This window comes from Nycticebus coucang, chromosome 18 (assembly GCF_027406575.1).
Source record: "Nycticebus coucang isolate mNycCou1 chromosome 18, mNycCou1.pri, whole genome shotgun sequence".
Taxonomy (NCBI): Eukaryota; Metazoa; Chordata; class Mammalia; order Primates; family Lorisidae; genus Nycticebus; species Nycticebus coucang.
This window is the reverse complement of record NC_069797.1, coordinates 76,129,462-76,143,283: the sequence shown is the minus strand read 5'-3', so window position 1 is coordinate 76,143,283 and position 13,822 is coordinate 76,129,462.

The following is a 13,822-nucleotide window of genomic DNA, read 5'->3' as shown; positions in this document are numbered from 1 at the left end:
ACGAGTCACCTGTTCCGGGCATTTCACAGAAATGTGGTCAGTTTACACGCGACCTTTGGTGGGTCTCCGTTCACTGACGTGATGTTTTTGCGGTCCATCTGTACTGTAGTATCTGTCAAGACTTCCGTGGCTGAAAAGATTGCATTGTATGGACACACCACACTTTGTTCATCCCTTCGTCCCTCAGAAGGTGTTGGTGGTTTCTGCCTTTTGACTGTAACAAATTGTGCTCCTATGAACGTTTATGTTCAAGTATTTGTTTAGATATCTGTTTTAATTCTTTTGTGTATATACCTCAGAGTGGAATTACTGGGTCTTAGGATAATTCCATGCTTAAATTTTTGAAGAATAGTCTCCCTCTCTCTCTCTCTCTCTCTTTTTTTTTTTTTAATCTAATGAGAACATTCTTTGGGGTTCAAACCTCCGGCAAGGAGAATGCTCAGCTAGAGTTTGCTGCTTTCGATTTGCAATGGTCTTTATGTTCACATGATCAGAAAATCCACTATAGGATTTTTGTCCATAGTAGCAACATGAACTTTTCCTTTACCAATAAATATGACTTTTAAAAGTAAAAGACTATTGGGCGGCGCCTGTGGCTCAGTCGGTAAGGTGCCGGCCCCATATACCGAGGGTGGCGGGTTCAAACCTGGCCCCTGCCAAACTGCAACCAAAAAAAAAAAAATAGCCGGGCATTGTGGTGGGCGCCTGTAGTCCCAGCTACTCGGGAGGCTGAGGCAAGAGAAACACTGAAGCCCAGGAGTTGGAGGTTGCTGTGAGCTGTGTGAGGCCATGGCACTCTACCGAGGGCCATAAAGTGAGACTGTCTCTACAAAAAAAAAAAGTAAAAGACTATTAAGTAAATAGATAACAGTATTAGAGGGTAAGCCCCATGTGGGTGAGTATTTTTGTCTGTTTTTTCTTTTACTTATGCCTCAGCACAAATCTGTTGAATGAGTGGCTGCACATAATGAAGACATTATTAGACACAGTGGTCTGCTGGGGCCTTGATCTGCCAAAAATTGTGACGGTGCAGAGTGCATGTCGGACGAACCTGGCATTTTCTGGTGGCCACCACACAGATCTGAGGTTGAGACCCAGCCTCACCACGTGTCCACGCTGACTTTGGCCAGTTTATTCTCTTCTCTAAACCTCAGTTTCCTCATCTGAAAATGGGGTTGTTGGGAGAATGAAAAGTGCTGGTGTGTGTCATCTGCTCCAATGCTGGGGGTTGGGGGGACCACAGGAATGGGAATAAAAGCCCCAAGGACTCAGAAGAGCCCCAGAGGCAGCTGTGGCTGGCAGGTGGCTGGGCTGCCCCAGGCGGACGTGGTTGTGGCTTTGCACTCAGCGAGTGCTGCACGGTTGACAAAAGTGCTTTCATATCCCATTTTCTCACGTGATCTGTCTACGACCTGACAGGGCTGGTAGGGCTGAAACTATTTTGTTTTTGAGACTGAGTCTCACTATGTTGCCCTTGGTAGAGTGCTGTGGCGTCACAGCTCACAGCAACTTCCAGTTCCTGAGCTTGAGTGATTCTCATGCCTCAGTTTCCCAAGTAGCTGGGACTATAGGCACCCATCACAGCACCTGGCTATACTTCTGTTGCAGTAGTCATTGTTTAGCAGGCCCAGGCTGGATTTGAACCCACCAGTTCCAGTGTATGTGGCTGGCGCCTTAACAACTGAACTACAGGGAGCCAGAGCTGAAACTATTAATCTCATTTTATAGGGGAAAATCCTGAGCCAGAGAACTTAAGGGGCTTGTCTGAGTTCACACAGCAGTTCAATGTCAGCAGGGATGAGTGAGCTGGGAACTGCTGTGGCCTCACTGTCCCAAATGAAATACCATTGGGGGCCTGTCTTGTGGTTTCTGAACCTGCCCACCCAGGAGCCTCTCGTATTACCCTCTCCCAACATACGCACGCAGCCCCCCTATTGTTAACGCCTGGCAGTAGCACGGTGACTTTGTTCCAGCTGAACCCGAAGCAATGACTCCTTATTAACTGGGACCACCGTCCACCTCAGCCTTCACGCTTTATGTTGTGTAGACAACACATTTGACAAATGCATAATGTCATGTGTCCCCCACTGCAGCATCACCCAGAGTAGTTTCATGGCCCTAAAAATCCCTGCCCTCCACCTGCTCATCCTTCTGTCTTTCCCCTCCAGCCCCTGGCAACCACTGGTCATTTTACTGTCTCCACAGTGTTATCCTTTTCCAGAATGTCACGCAGACCCTTTTGGACTGGCTCCTTTCACTTGGGAATATCCTCTGTGGCTCAATTGTTCATTTGTTTTTCTCTCTGAGTAATATTCCATCGTCTGGAGACAATGCGATTTAACTATCATGTCTATCCATTATTACTGTGTGTTAAAGGTTGGCCCTGGGCTCCGTGGCTGGGCTCCCAGGGTGAGCAGACAGTCCAGGGTAGACTCAGGCCCGTGGTCAGATGGGGGCGGGAGCATATTTCTGGGCTCAGGATCTGGGCGACTGTTTCCCTCCCCTCTTCTTGTAGTTCCTGCAGACAGTGCTGGCAGAAAGGTCTTCAGACGAAGGTGACCCAGGCATGTATCTCTTCACTGATAGGCCTGTAGGCGGGGGCTGGGGGGGGGGGTTCCAGGCCAGCCACTGGGTGTGAGTCTAAGCTCAGTCTGGATGCTCTGCTCACCCAATCAGCTGCCAGCATCTTTGGGAAGTTAAACACCCAAGGGAAAGGTGCTGCTGGGCCCATGGGTGCTAACCCTGTCCCCTGGGACCCCGGCAGCTGTGGCAGGCCTGCTGAGAGTCCCGGGCCCTGCAGTGGGCTCTGGGCTGCGGGGAGCCAGGGCTCTACTCCAGCCCTCCTTGGAATGCCTTTTCTTTCCAGACGTAAACGAGGTCCACCCAGCATCTGGGACATGGTTTACTGCTCCCACACAGACTGAGGCTGACGCAGCTCCCAGACAGGGCGTCTGCCCGCCCCTTTCGGCTCAGCTAAGCTTCTGTGTTGGCCAGTCCAGTCCAGAGTGTACGTACATGCGTGTGCATATGTGTGTGTGTGTGTGTGTGTGTGCTGGTGCAGAGAGGTGGTGCTATGGGCAGCCTCTCCTCCCTTCCCAGAGCTGGATAGTAGGGACCCAGAGGTCTACAGGGGGATCCACTATGCAGGCAAGGACAAACAGCCAGGGGGCCCAGCCCTGGGCACCGCGATTTTCTGCCATGCCCAGCTTCCCAGGCAGCAGGGCTGCCCCCTCACTCTCACTTTCTCATACAGCCCCAGCTTCTAGAGGCTCAAAGCTGCTTGAGGCAACACAGAGGTCTCTATGGGCTAGTGAGAGTAAGCAGGAAATGCTGCCCATTTTATTTGCTCACCCGTGACATTCAGAAATGACCCCAAACATAGGCCCTGCTATATTCTTGTTTGTGCTGGGCACCTCAGAGGTCACAGAAATGACCTCTGGCAGGTGGCTGCCCTGCTAGGTGAGCCGGCAGCAGAACCGTGCAAATGACTTAACCCAGGAGTTAGGCTGACGCTTCCATCCTGGTGCCTCTTCCAGGAGGGAGGCCCTGATTCCACGAAAGCCTGAGACCTCCTTATGGTCAGATCTTGTCCTTGAGGGAGGGAGGAGGAAGAACCTGGTGCTATCTGTACTTGCATCATCAGCAGGGCCCTGCCTCCTGCACGGGGTGGGGCAGGGAGCATGTGCCCTTGTATTTCTGGTTCAGGAGCCCTCCGGTCAAACAAGAGAAGAAAAGAAGGGTGCTGAACTTCTGTGCATCCTCTGGGCTTTTCCTAAAGGGCGGGAACCATGAAAGGTTCCTGGAAGGGGTGAGTGGGTGGGGGCCATCCTCTCCCTGTGAATGCTGACAGCCCTCTGAAGCTGTGTCAGTCGCTGGGCCCAATATGCCTGCTGAGCCGAGTGGACCTCAGTACCCAGCACATCCAGAGGCCTGCAGGGGCCTGGCGCTGTGTGAAGGAGGAGCAGGCTAGGCTGAGGGCCCCTTGCTGCCCGACCTCCACCGGGAGCTCTCACAGCCACTCACTGGGGCTCCCCTGGGTCCCCGTTCCCCCACTGTCCTGCCCTCTCCCCACTCAGTTTACCATCTTCTCTTCCTGTAGGGCAGAGAGCTCAGCCTGCAACCACAGCGTGAAGGTGCGAGGAAGGCAGCCAGCGGCAAGTGTGCCAGCAGCTCCTGCTGGTGGGGGCGCCAGGAGGGAGGAGGTGGCCTCTAACATTTACTGAGGGCTCATTTTCCCCCTAGAGTGTGGCTATGAAGTCATTCCAGCTGTAAACTAGACTGGCTGGAACTCAGAACCCCGAGAATCTTCTGCCACCACCTTGCTGTGTGTCTTGGGGCAGGCTGCTTCCCTTCTCTGGACTCATCAGTAAACAGAGACAGAGGGATGACTGGCCTGGTGGGTATTCCCCTGGTCCTTCCGAGGGAGGGACAGCCCGTTCCTGGAGAGGTGCGTAGCCCCAGAAGGAAACTTGTCCCTTTAGCTTCAATGCGTATAGTGAGATGTGACCCTGGACACAGCAGGTGGAGGCCCCTGCAGGGAGCCTGCCCAGCCCAGCACGGGATGTGCAATGGCATCTGGGGATGTGGAGGAAGAAGAGGAGGCGTGGACCAGGCCAGAGTGGGCCTCGAGTTCCGTCGGCCCTACCTTCAGGCACGCTGCGTTGCTGCTTAGTGGACGGGGCTGGGGCTAGCTTGGGGCCAAGCCATTTCTTAGTCACAGTTTGCTGTAAGTAGAATCATATCATTCACTATTTAGTTAACTGTAAATAAAAATGGCAATACTATCTTTTTCTTTTTTTGCAGTTTTTGGCTGGGGCTGGGTTTGAACCCACCACCTCTGGCATATGGGGCCGGTACCCTACTCCTTTGAGCCACAGGCACTGCCCGGTAATACTATCTTTATTAATCACTTGGGCATGGTGCTAGTCACGCTTCCCCATGACCCGGTGAGGTGGTATTGACAGTATCATCATCCTATAGACTGAAGACCCTGGAGCACAGGGAGGTTAAGTAACTTGCCCAAAGATACATAGCCAATAAGTGGCAAGGTCCAGGCTCTTAAACGCTAGGTTACACTGTCTTTTAGTGAAAATAGTAAAAGGCCAGAGGAATGTCCACCTAGAAGCTCCCCTTCAGGGCCCTTTGGTGGAGACTGAGCGAGGTGGCCTGGCTGGCTGCTCCCAAAGGGGCCACCTTGAGCTTCACACCTAAAAGAAGGAGAACTGGCCCCCTGTGGGCCCGGCCTGGACCTCCCCAGTGTCTGGGTTGGGCCTAGCTGGTTGGCTGGCACAGCCCATTGCCAGGGGGTGTGGAGGGGACCCCTAGAGACATAGACGGGGGTGGAGGGGGACCACCAGCTCTCTGGGCATTTTATTAGTTAGTGGAAGCCCTGGCTGGAGGGGCTGAGGTGGCCATTTACATTGGTATCTTTTTTTTTTGTCTTCCTAGGAAGACACACACACACACACACACACACAGACAACTGGGGTCTGCACTAAGAGGGCGTAAGTAGAACGGGCCTGGTTATTAGTCAGTACCTGAAACACGCCCTGCCTTGGCTCTCTGTGCTTGTCAGTCACACCCCACAGCCTCGAGGACCTGACACCCTGGCTGGGTCCAGCAAACTGAAGGGGCCCAGGGACACAGACGAGGACTGTGTACCCAAACCCACAAAAGAAATCCCTATGTACTGGCAGGGAAAACTCGAGGTCCCAAAGCTGTTCCTGCATAAAATGATGGTTTCTGTGAGGTGATGGTTAAACTCTTTTTTTTTTTTTTTTTGAGACCGAGTCTCATCATGTCACCCTGGGTAGAGTGCTATTGCATCACAGCTCACAGCAACCTCAAACTCTTGGGCTTAAGTGAGTCTCTCGCCTCAGCTTCCCAAGTAGCTGGGACTACAGGTACCCGCCACAACGCCTGGCTAATTTTCTTTTGTTGCAGTTGTCATTGTTGTTGCAGCTGGCCTGAGCTGGGTTAGAACCTGCCAGCCTCAGTGCATGTGGCCGGCACCGTAGCCACTGTGCTGCAGGCACCGAGCCAGAAGTCAAACTCTTGATGGTCCCTGTTCTGAGCTCCTGACTGGCTGGTCCTTTGCTTACAAAACAAATTTCTGACTCTACTCAGGGATTTACTCCTGGGTTTCCTTTGCCAAAGAACCTGGAGCTTCAACCATTAAGGAGATTTGATTTTCAAAATCAGACATTAGTGCTGGCATTTCAGAGTGTTCATGTGGAGATAGAGACATGCGGGTCAGAGGAGGTGGGAGGTGCTGGGGCTGGCGTGGTGGGGTGGGCTCTGGGCAGGCAGGGAGAGGAGGGCCTGAGGGGGAGCAGGCACCTCATCTGTGTACACACGCATGTGTGCATGCGTACAAATGCATGTGTCCATGTGTGTTCAGTTTGCATGTGCACACGTGCGTGTGTGTGAGTGTGTGTGTGTGTGTGGTGGCTAAGGTGGGGCTCCAAGGCACAACCCTGTTGTGTGCGTGGGCAGGTGAGTCAAGGGGTCATCGGGTGGCTTAGATGCAGAGAGAGAACGCATGGTATGGTAGCAGTCATGGGCATGGTAACGGTGATGGTCAGCACTGACGGAGAGCCCGCTATGTGTTGGCACCGTGTTGAATGCTGAGCCTGGGTTCTCTCACTTGGTCCTCACAGCAATCCCATTTCACAAAGAGGGAAGGGAGAGTCAGAGGAATTAAAGTAGAACCCTGGCGGCACCTGTGCTCAGTGGTTAGGGCACTGGCCACATACATGGAGGCTGGCGGGTTCGAACCCAGGCCGGGCCAGCTAAACTACAATGATAACTGCACCAAAAAATAGCCGGGTGTTGTGGCGCGTGACTGTAGCCCCAGTTACTCAGGAGGCTGAGGCAAGAGAATCGCTTAAGCCCAGGAGTTGGAGGTTGCTGTGAGCTGTGATGCTATGGCACTCTACCCAGGGTGACATAGTGAGACGCTGTCTCAAAAACCAGCCAACCAAACAAAAACAATAAATAAATAAATAAATAAATAAATAAATAAAGTAGTCATCCTGATCTGAAGTAAACCCCGGCATAGTCCAGGTTCTGCCACCATCACAAGCTTTGTAACCTTGGCCATGACTCTGAACCTCTCTGAACTCAAGAAGAAAGGATTGGCCTCAGAATAGTGGCTCTCCATCTTTTCAAGTCTGTGAACTGCATTTTAATGTCAAACCCTTTGAGGATCTCTTCACATGCCCTTGCTTTTATTTTTAGAATTCATTGGTTGAGAAAACTCCGATGACAAAAAGCTCCTTTGAATTCAGTAGTGGTTTAAAATCAATTTGTATTTGATTATTTGCAACCGCACGTATATACATTTGAGAAATAACCCCGGTAGGGGCATTATGTATTCAGTCTACACATGCAGGATGAGTGTGAGGGTCTTAGTCTCTGCATGAAGGCTCTGCAGCCCCCCAGGGATCAGGCCACGTGCCATTGTCCCTTCCAGAGCGACCTTCCATATTCAGTGAAGCGGTCACTCCTCTCTCATCTCTTGGATGACAATAAGAAAAGACAGAGGCAGACAGGACAGTGAGCAGAGACACCCTGATGGAGGCTGACTGATGTAAACAAGACAGAGACACGGCGTGGGGGAGAGGGTCTCCTCGATGAGCTCCACAACAAGGCTGGTGCCTAAGTGCCCACCACTCCCGTGGCACAGAAGCAGCTGGCCCAGCTCAGCAGAGCACCTCTTTAGGTGTTGGCCATACCATCTCAGCTCAGGGCTTCCACCAGAGATCATAACTGGCCCTGTGCTGAGACCCAGAGGGGCCAACATGGGATGGGGGTGGGGCGACAGCAATGGGGGGGCGTCCCACCAGCCAGGCTGGCGGTGTGCTGGGGGAAGGGACAGGACAGAGCTGACGAGACACTGGGGCTGGGGAGGCACTCGAGGAGTTTGACCCACTCTGCCCACAGCTGGCTGGCACCAGGGACCTGGCAAGCTAAGTTCTTTGGGGCCTTCTCTGGGACAGGCGTCTCTTCCCAGGGGCATCCAGGAGCCTCTGGAAGGCATCTGGCGGTGCAGGGCTTTTGCCACAAAGCTACTCTTCAGATAACTGGTTTCCTGCGAGATCCAAAAGCAGAAAATGTAAGAGGCTGGGACACGGCTGGGACCTTTCCTCCCTTTTTCTCATTCCTGTCTGAGATTACCTTTGGGCTGACTGCATGGAGCAGGGAGGCATTCTGGCCTCCCTGGGGAGTGAGAAACACATCCCTCCCTGCCCTCCCTGCCCTCTCTTCCTCCTCCTCCTGCGGAGCCCATGATGCAGGCACTGCTCCCCAGCCCCCGCTGCTGGCTCCGCCCTCCGTGCTGGAGAGGCTGTCTCTGGCCAGCATTGTGACTGTTTGGTAGGGAGGCAGGCCAGGCTTGTACTGGTGGTCATACATAGCCTTCTGAACGCGACTAATGAGCTGGAGCCAGGTCATGTGAACTTTCCAGTGAAGCAGGATGCAGCTTTGCTTTCACGGGATGCAAATTTAGCACCCAGACACTTCTAGGTGAACCCCCCTACCCAGTCTGGATTAGTCCCCGGGGTTTTCCCTTACAGCTGCTGGATCTTTTTCTTCATGCACATCTCACAGTTGGCAGTTATTTGGGCCTGGAGGTGAGTGCCATAAGGATAGCGTTCATTCTGTGGCTCTCCAAAGCTAGAGTTTAAGGACTCAATGACATGGATAACTGGTTGGGTGGAGGGGTGGATGGATGAGTAGATGGGTGGTGGGTGAGGTGGGTGGAGGGTGAGTGGTTGGAGGATGGATGGATGGATGAATAGATGGTGGGTGGGAAGTTGGTTGCATGGATGGATGAACAGATGGTGGGTGGGAGGTTGGCTGGCTGGCTGGGTGGTTGGCAGGGTGGAGGACTGGATGGGTAGATGGCAGGCTGGGAGGATAAGTAGAAGATGGATGAGTGAACCACTCCTCTCACTGGGGCTCCCTGGTTTGGGGCTCAGTAGGTACCAGCACAGAGAGTAAGAACCCTCTCACTTGAAAGGGATTCCCATGAATGATTAAAGGAACAGGACACAAGAAACTCATTTTGAAAAACAAAGAGCATGTTTGGAATCGCCCTGAAATTAAGACGCACACATACATATGTGTCTGAATGAATGCAAAATGATCCAGGGAACTGCAGGGGCTGAATTTGCATTTTGCATTTGTGTATACATTTTTTTGGCACCCTCCATATCTGTGTTCAAGTCGTTGGGGTATATTCCTGAGTGGAGCCCTGGGTTATGGAGTAATTTTGTGATGAACTTTTTGAAGAATTACTATTTTTCACAGTGACTGAAACATTTTGCATTCCCACCAGCCGTGTGCAAGTGTTCTAATTTCTCTACATCCACCAAGACTTACTTCCAGTTTTGAAACAAACTCGTAGCTGTGCCGGAGTGTGGGGGGAGGCACCTCATCGCGGCGTTCACTCATCGTTCCCTAGTCAGGAATGACGGGGAGTGTCTTGGTGTTGTTGGCATTTGTACTTCTTCCCTGGAGAGACGTCTACTTAAGTCTTTTGCCTATTTTTAGATCAGATGCTGAGGCAGAGGTATAAGCCTTTTTAAGCCTCAGTTTCCTCATCTATGAAATGGGGAGCATAACTGTGGCTCCCAAACTGAAGTGCGGCCAACTGTGGCCGCTGCAGGTGTGGGATGGAGGGCTTGGTTTGTCTGAGACCTCCTATCTCAGGAAAGTCCTGGTCCTGGGAACACTGGGACAACTGGTCACCCGCACGATGGGCTGTTGATAGGATGAACCCAGATAGTGCATGGGAAGCTTCTAGCACAAGGTTCAGCCCAGAGTCCTTGCTCGGTAAATGCCACCAGCTGCCATTCCTTATAATGCTATGCTCATGGCGGAGAAGCTTGGAATGTAAAACTGCAAAGGCAGAAATAAAAATCACCTCTGGCCAACCATGTGAAACACGTTTGAAGATTTTTTATTTCAGATGCTAGAACCTTGGGTATGTTCATATGTGGAGGAGAACGGGGCAGAGAAAACAGTAATTATTTAATTACTGTTATTTATTGAGCCTTATGGCATAGCAGCCGCCGAGGGGAGAAGCTGAAGGCCCAGGAGGAGGAGAAGGCTGATGGCGGGAGGCTCCCTTCATGGTAGGGTTGAGAGCAAAAATCATCAGGGGTAACTGGGTGAGTGAATGTTTCCTGGAAGGGACACTGGCCAGCGGGTCCTGCTCCTCCCTACAGCCTCTCCCTTCTCAGAGAACTTTAGACACAGCCTCAGCCCACAGCTTGGAGGCAGAGCTGCACCAGGGCCCTCTGGGAATCCTCTAGACTTTCTGCCTTTCCTCACTGCGTTCAGGCAGGCTGTGCCTCACATCTGAGATTCCTGTCCAAGCCCTGAGACCTTGGATGCTCAATCATCCATTCAACACTTGCTGGGTGCCCCAGGGGTCAGGCCGGTGCTGTGGTTGCAGGTGCAGGGATGAGGGACCTTGGAAGCTCCAGAGCAAATGGCCTTGACTGCTGGGGCCCTGGAAGCCTGGAGGCTGGGCTAGGCTGGGAGGCACAAGGAGTCTGGTCACTCCTGGGGAGAAGCATGTGTTGTGGGAGGCAGAGCGGCAGAGAGCAGCCCTGAGCCAAGGCAAGCAATGACAGCCTGAGGTGCCCTGCTACACCCCGTGGGGGGCCTGCTACAGCCTGAGGTGCCCTGCTACACCCGGGGGGGGGGGGGGGACCTGCTACAGTCTGTGGGGGGCCTGCTACAGTCTGTTGGGACCTGCTACACCCAGCGGGGGTCTGCTACACCCCACGGGGGGCTGGCTACAGCTTGTGCTGGGCCTGCTACAGCCTGTGGGGGTCTACTACAGCCTGTGGAGGTCTGCTACAGCCCACAGCAGGGGTGGGGTGGGGGTGGGGGCGGCTATAGCCTGTGGGGAGCCTGCTACAGCCTGTGGGGGCCCTGCTACAGCCTGAGGTGCCCTGCTACACCCAGCAGGGGGGGTCTGCTACACCCCACGGGGAGCTGGCTACAGTCTGTGGGGGGCCTGCTACAGCCCGTGGGGGGTCTGCTACAGCCCATGGGGGTCTACTATAGCCTGTGGGGGTCTGCTACAGCCCACGGGAGTGGGGGGATGGTTACAGCCGTGAGGGGCCTGCTACAGCCGGTGGGGGCCTGCTACAGTTTATGGGGGCCTGCTACAGCTTGTGGGGGCCTGCTACAGCTTGTGGGAGAGTGCTACAGCCGGCAGGGGGTCAGCTACAGCCTGTGGAGGGCCTGCTGCTCACCTGCTTCTGGCTGTGAGGATGCAGCTCTGGTTTGCCTGGCCAGGGGTCAAGGTAGTTCACAGAAAGCGAAGAAATAGCCTTGCGTTGCAAACTCCCACAATGCAGGGTCCAGGCCTGCCTGGTACCCTTGCCTCATGTCCAGCTGTGTGTGGAGACAGAGTCCTGGTTCCTGTGTCTGCTCTTCACCAGTTGTGTGACCTTATGCAAGTCATGGTCTTTTTTTTTTTTTTCCTAGTGATAGGGTTGAGCTAGAACCTCTTTTTTTTTTTTTTTTATTGTTGGGGATTCACTTAGGATACAATAAGCCAGGTTACACTGATTGCAATTGTTAGGTAAAGTCCCTCTTGCAATCATGTCTTGCTCCCATAAAGTGTGACACACACCAAGGCCCCACCCCCCTCCCTCCTTCCCTCTCTCTGCTTTTCCTCCCCTCCCCCCATAACCTTAATTGTCATTAATTGTCCTCATATCAAAATTGAGTACATAGGATTCATGCTTCTCCATTCTTGTGATGCTTTACTAAGAATAATGTCTTCCACGTCCATCCAGGTTAATACGAAGGATGTAAAGTCTCCATTTTTTTTAATGGCTGAATAGTATTCCATGGTATACATATACCACAGCTTGTTAATCCATTCCTGGGTTGGTGGGCATTTAGGCTGTTTCCACATTTTGGCGATTGTAAATTGAGCTGCAATAAACAGTCTAGTACAAGTGTCCTTATGATAAAAGGATTTCTTTCCTTCTGGGTAGATGCCCAGTAATGGGATTGCAGGATCGAATGGGAGGTCTAGCTTGAGTGCTTTGAGGTTTCTCCATACTTCCTTCCAGAAAGGTTGTACTAGTTTGCAGTCCCACCAGCAGTGTAAAAGTGTTCCCTTCTGTCCACATCCACGCCAGCATCTGCAGTTTTGAGATTTTGTGATGTGGGCCATTCTCACTGGGGTTAGATGATATCTCAGGGTTGTTTTGATTTGCATTTCTCTAATATATAGAGATGATGAACATTTTTTCATGTGTTTGTTAGCCATTTGTCTGTCGTCTTTAGAGAAAGTTCTATTCATGTCTCTTGCCCATTGATATAAGGGATTGTTGGCTTTTTTCATGTGGATTAATTTGAGTTCTCTATAGATCCTAGTTATCAAGCTTTTGTCTGATTGAAAATATGCAAATATCCTTTCCCATTGTGTAGGTTGTCTCTTTGCTTTGGTTATTGTCTCCTTAGCTGTACAGAAGCTTTTCAGTTTAATGAAGTCCCATTTGTTTATTTTTGTTGTTGTTGCAATTGCCATGGCAGTCTTCTTCATGAAGTCTTTCCCCAGCCCAATATCTTCCAGTGTTTTGCCTATGCTTTCTTTGAGGATTTTTATTGTTTCATGCCTTAAGTTTAAGTCCTTTATCCATCTTGAATCAATTTTTGTGAGTGGGGAAAGGTGTGGGTCCAGTTTCAGTCTTTTACATGTAGACATCCAGTTCTCCCAACACCATTTATTGAATAGGGAGTCTTTCCCCCAAGGTATGTTCTTGTTTGGTTTATCAAAGATTAGGTGGTTGTAAAATGTTAGTTTCATTTCTTGGTTTTCAATTCGATTCCAAGTGTCTATGTCTCTGTTTTTGTGCCAGTACCATGCTGTCTTGAGCACTATGGCTTTGTAGTACAGACTAAAATCTGGTATGCTGATGCCCCCAGCTTTATTTTTGTTACAGAGAACTGCCTTAGCTATACGGGTTTTTTTCCGGTTCCACACAAAACGCAGAATCATTTTTTCCAAATCTTGAAAGTACGATGTTGATATTTTGATAGGAATGGCATTGAATAGGTAGATTGCTTTGGGAAGTATAGACATTTTAACAATGTTGATTCTTCCCATCCATGAGCATGGTATGTTCTTCCATTTGTTAATATCCTCTGCTATTTCCTTTCTGAGGATTTCATAGTTTTCTTTATAGAGGTCCTTCACCTCCTTTGTTAGGTATATTCCTAGGTATTTTATTTTCTTTGAGACTATGGTGAAGGGAGTTGTGTCCTTAATTAGCTTCTCAGTAATGTTTCAGGATATAAAATCAATGTCCACAAGTCAGTAGCCTTTGTGTACACCAATAACAGTCAAGATGAGCTAGAACATCTTAATGTGCCAAGATTTTGAGGGTCCTCAGGAAGACCATGAAGGTCTGTCCCCCAAGACACTTGGGTGAGCAAGTTCCTGCACAGGGTCACCTCTGCACCAGACACCAGCCAATAAGCTTCTGAGACAAGCCCCACTGAGCATCCCGTCCGCTCTGCTCTGTGACACAGCACTGCTGCACATGTCAATGTGTCTGGAACTTTCCAGCAACCCTCCTCTCTGAGGATATAACAGATCCCTGCCTTCCTGGCATCCAGCTTAGTTTAGACTTTTTCTGTGTTGTTCTAGCTACAGGGCCTGGACCAATGAGTAAGGTTTGGGTTTGATACTGGGAAGAACTTTCTAGACTTCAGCATGGAATGGGCTGCCTTCTGAGGTAGGGAGTTGGCAGATTGTGATGGGCTGAGTCTAGCAGACCCCACG